General features: G+C 51.1%; 1 long non-coding RNA gene across 1 annotated transcript; it reads right to left on the bottom strand.

The window, feature by feature from the left end:
- Positions 1–518: 518 nt before the first annotated feature.
- LOC109500154 lies at positions 519–4,458 on the bottom strand. Its single transcript, XR_002157788.3, has 3 exons — positions 4,306–4,458; positions 3,957–4,134; positions 519–702 (listed from the first exon to the last, which is right to left on the bottom strand). It is a non-coding gene; the product is annotated as an uncharacterized LOC109500154 (long non-coding RNA).
- Between the last annotated feature and the right edge of the window lie 575 nt (positions 4,459–5,033).

Raw genomic sequence — 5,033 nt, 5'->3', positions numbered from 1 at the left:
AATAACGCAGGGCCTAATTGGCTGCAGAGACTTTCTCCTTTTGATTGAGACAGTCCTCCTTCGAAGGATTCAGCAGCCAGCTGCAGTTAACTCAGCAGGACCTGTCAAAGGCTGCTGTAGGATAATTTGCATGACATTTGGGGAGAGGAAGCTGAGCAAAGGGTGGGAGAGCTGAGCCCTTTGAGGGGGGTGCGCAGAGGGGCAGAGATTAGGACGTGTTCCAATAGATCTATTTAACCCTTGACTCACCCTGGAAGCCAGACTGAGCACCAGGGGGTTTATTCTGGTTCCTGTTGCAAATAAGTCCCTACTTCCTCCTTTCCCCGTTGAGTTTGTGGGTGTGGGGATAGACGGGCTGCTTGGTGACCTAATAGGGGAGGGTGGCATTCCCTCCTTTTCTGAGTTCCCTGATTGCATCAGTTAAACTTCTTTTGATTGTAAATGATAGAGCACTTAGCTTGGTCTAAGGTAACATCATTGAATGAACCAATTATTAAAAAGTTCAAAGAGAGTCTTGCCAGCTTCAGGCATGGTTTGTTCCAGGGGTCCCCATTGTCCTCAGGTCCCTGAGACCACTTCTTTCTGGTTCTCCTGGCTCTGCTGTACTGGGTCAGTCTTCTGAAAATTCTTCTGGTCCCCTCCCCGCCACCACCGCAACAGTGGCTATACTACCCTCTGGACACAGCTCCTTCCTGAGAGGCCCTGCAAAAGAAAAGCAGCTTTGGAGAAGCCCCGGCCAACATCTCACAGCTCATTGACCCAAATTTGTTGTTTGTTCCCTCCACTTCCCTCCCCAATATCACTATTCTCCAGGTGATGGAATCAGTTTCCCCAGGGAGCATCGTCATATTTGTCACATAGAACGGGAGTCAGCCAATTATGGGCCCTTGAGCCAAAGGACATGTGTTCGTAGATTGCGTTCTTGGAGGACAGCCACACTTTTTTTTTTCTTTTTTGGCCTATTGTCTGCTTTTGTGACACAATGGCAGAGTGCTGTGGCAGAGACCTTCTGACTTGAAAAACGTAAAATCTTTGTTGTCTTGACCTTCAGAGAAAGAGTTTGCAGACCCTTGACACAGAATGGCAGAGCCAGAGGGGAATCGCCCCTTGTCCACCTCCACACCTTTCCTTACACAGGCAGAAATTGATCCCAGCAGACTAGAGCCTGCTCCCAGACAGAGGGTGTGGCTTGCCGCTGAGGCAGACCTGGGGTTAGAACTCTCTGGTTCTTGGGACGCCTGGGTGGCTCCATCCTTTAAGCTTCTGACTCTTTTTTTTTTTTTAAGTTTATTTATTTATTTTGAGAGAGACAGAGAGAATGAAAGCAGGGGCGGGGCAGAGAAAGAAGGGCACAGAGGATCCAAAGCGGGCTCTGTGCTGAGAGCAGAGAGCCCCATTCAGGACTCGAACTCATGAACCATGAGATCATGACCTGAGCTGAAGTCAACGCTTAACCAGCTGAGCCACCCAGGCGCCCCTAAGCATCTGACTCTTGAGTTTGGCTCAAGGCGTGATCTCAAGCTGTGGGATCAAGCCTGGAGGAGCCTGCTTGGGATTCTCTCTGTCCCTCTCTCTCTCTCTGCCCCTCCCCTGCTCACACGCTCATACTTGGACTCTAAATAAATAAATAAATAAACTAAAAAAAGAAAAAGAAAGGGGCGCCTGGGAGGCGCAGTCGGTTAAGCGACTTCAGCCAGGTCACGATCTCGCGGTCCGGGAGTTCGAGCCCCGCGTCAGGCTCTGGGCTGATGGCTCGGAGCCTGGAGCCTGTTTCCGATTCTGTGTCTCCCTCTCTCTCTGCCCCTCCCCCGTTCATGCTCTGTCTCTCTCTGTCCCAAAAATAAATAAACGTTAAAAAAAAAAATTTTTTTTTTTAAATAAAAAAAAAAAAAGAAAGAAAAAGAAAAAAGAAGAGCTCTCTGGTTCTTAAATGCGCCAATGTCTTAGCTGCAAGGGTCATCCAGGGCAGTTGAGGAGGGAGGTTGAGGTAGGGAAGTGGTCAAGGGTGTACGGGAGAGGCAAATGGGACTGAAGGAGGCACCAAGTGTGGCTCTCACCTTCTTCACAAATTTTCACAGGGGGAAGCGGGCCTTGAGCAGGACGTCGGGGGTCGGGGGTATTCAGGCTCAGCCTTGGATGTTCAGAACCTGACTCCCCAGGAGAGAGACAGTCTCTGCTCAGTCCCGGCCCCCAGCCCTTGCCCTCTCAGCCTCCTGCGTTGCCGTCCAGGAACAGGGACTAGAGTTGGCGTCTCTATAACTTTACTTCAGAGGTGTGTGTGAACCAGTCCAAGGGCTACATCTTGCTGCGGTTCCTGTACCCAGGTGCGGGATGCCTGCAACTGAAATCCACAGGCCAAGCGGGATTTCTGAGTCATAGCACTGGCTCGCGTGTATGGAGTGCTAACCTGGGCCAGGCGCCGCGTGGATTCGGCGACCCCTCACAACCACCCTGTGAGGCAGGCCGTAATGAGAAAAGCGAAGGCTGGAGAGGTAACTTGTCCCAGGTCACATGGCTTGTGTCAGCTGGGTCCTCTGGGAAGCAGACACTAAGATCTATTGAGATTTATTAGAAGTAAATGCCTGTGACTCGGTGGGTTAAGTGCCCGACTTCGGCTCAGGTCATGATCTCACGGTTGGTGGGATCGAGCCCCGCGTCCGGCTCTGTGCTGACGGCTCGTGAGCCTGGAGCCTGCTTCGGATTCTGTGTCTCCCTCTCTCTCTCTGCTCCTCCCCCACTCATGCCCTGTCTTTCTCTCTCTCAAAAATGTTAAAAAAAAAAATTTAGGGGCGCCTGGGTGGCGCAGTCGGTTACGCATCCGACTTCAGCCAGGTCACGATCTCACGGTCCGTGAGTTCAAGCCCCGCGTCAGGCTCTGGGCTGATGGCTCAGAGCCTGGAGGCTGTTTCCGATTCTGTGTCTCCCTCTCTCTCTGCCCCTCCCCCGTTCATGCTCTGTCTCTCTCTGTCCCAAAAATAAATAAACGTTGCAAAAAAAAATTAAAAAAAAAAAATTTAAACAGTAATGCCAATGAGAAATATAAAAGGGGGAGGGAGAAAGAACCTTCAGGCTGGAAAACCACCGGGCACCATGACAGGGTCTCAGCCAGCCCAGTGCAGAGCTCTGGAACAGACCCCCTGCCAGAGGCGTGCGGCTCTGGGCGGAAGTGGCCAGCCCAGCCCCCTGCCATGGTCATTGGCTGGGGCTGACTGGGAGGAACTGGCCCAGGCTCCAGAGCTGAGGTGCTGTAGCCAGACGCTGTCTGCTAACTGCCCTCCTGGCCGCTGAGCAGCAAATTCCTTCCTGAAGGGGAATCTGAGAGGCACGCCTCTGTGGCCGCCTAGCAGCTAGACAATAAACCAGGCCCCAGACTCCAGCAGTCGGGGGCCACATGCTTGTGTGCCTAACCGCTCTGCGCTACCTCTTGGTAGACAGGGTGGAGGAGTAGAAGAATCACTAAACTGGATTCAACCTCAGTGTCCTAGCTCCGCGAGTACCAACTATATGTCTTTGGGCAAGTCGTTTCACTCATTCATTCATTGCAATACTTCCTGAGCATTTGTGAGTGTTGAGTCCGGTGCTAAACCTCAGTTCAAGTGCTGGCCATGGCTTCGTAGAGCTGTCTATGTGGGAAGGGAGGACCGCAGTAGCTCACAGCGATGCTGAACAATATAATAAGGCAGGGATGCTCACAACAGAGTACAGAGACGTGGATGCTATTATGGGCCTCCCCTTCGTCTGAGAAAGGGAGCACATGGTCCACTCTATAAAACCAGTGTTGGGTCAAGCTTGGGGAATCACAGGCTCTGCTCCAGCAGACCAGAAGGCTGGGACTAGAGTGTGGGCCCGGCCAGAGAACCAGCCTGGGCCTATATAAGCCAGGACGTGCACAGCTGTCCATCCTGCTTCCCAGAAGTGGCTGGTTCTATCTCCAAGATGAGTAGTGAACCACTGACCTTGGGGCAGGTTCCTGGCCTTGGGGGTGTAGATCCAATGCCTTTGGTACTCGTGACCGCAGGACAGGTCCTCCGTCTTTGCCTTCACCCAGACACCGCTGGTCCAGGCTGAGAGCTAGGCCAGTTGGGCAGGAACTCTTAGTTAAATGGTAGACATTCATCAGCTGATGGATGAGTCCTAGGAAAATCAGCAAACTCATTTAAAAAGGCAACCACCCAGATTTTCCTTAGTCCTTTTCCTCACCCAGCCGTGCCCAGACACATGACCTTGACGAGGTCCCTTATCTTGCTGCAAATTATTGCCAGGAAAATCTATGGCCAATTAAACAAGCAAATGTTCCTCTTGTACCTTTTTACTTCTGCTCTCTTAAATAAGCTCTGGCCAGAAGCCGTGGTCTCGAGAAGATGCTGGACTCACAGGGTTCTCTTCATCAGACTAAACATTTCCCCCCATGGCACAGGCTCCCGGGCTTGGTTATTCAAACAGCAAAGCCCCAATGCTCCCAAGATAAACTACTGATGATGTGATAATAGCAATCACCCTGGAGAATTCCAATTGGTGCATATCACCAGGGGAAATGTCATCAGCAAGCAAGAATCCCTCCTAAAACAACCCAACAGGTAATTTGCTGGTTTTTATGGCTCAGATGTAAAACACGAATATGACCGGGTTCCAGTGGCCAATGGAAAAGCATTGACATTGGAAAGTCCTTTTCCTCACCATAGCCAGGGAAAGAGCCAGAAACATTCAGTGTCCCTGGTCTGTAGAGTCTTTCTCCTACTCCAGCCATTTTGGGCCAATGTTTTGTTTTTGTTTTTGTTCTTAATTTTTTTAATGTTTATTTTTGAGGGGTGGGGAGGGGCAGAGAGAGAGGGAGACACTGAAGGGAGAATCTGAAGCAGGCTCCAGGCTCTGAGCTGCTCGAACTCGTGAACTGTGAGATCATGACCTGAGCTGAAGTCAGATGCTTAACTGACTGAGTCACCCAGGTGCCCCCATCGTGGGCCAATGTTAAGGAAAATGTCAGTGATGGGTGGTTGAGGGTGAGGGTAGGCCAGAATTTTTTTCCCTAAAAT

This window comes from Felis catus, chromosome B2 (assembly GCF_018350175.1).
Source record: "Felis catus isolate Fca126 chromosome B2, F.catus_Fca126_mat1.0, whole genome shotgun sequence".
NCBI lineage: Eukaryota > Metazoa > Chordata > Mammalia > Carnivora > Felidae > Felis > Felis catus.
This window is presented reverse-complemented; position numbering and strand designations above follow the sequence as displayed.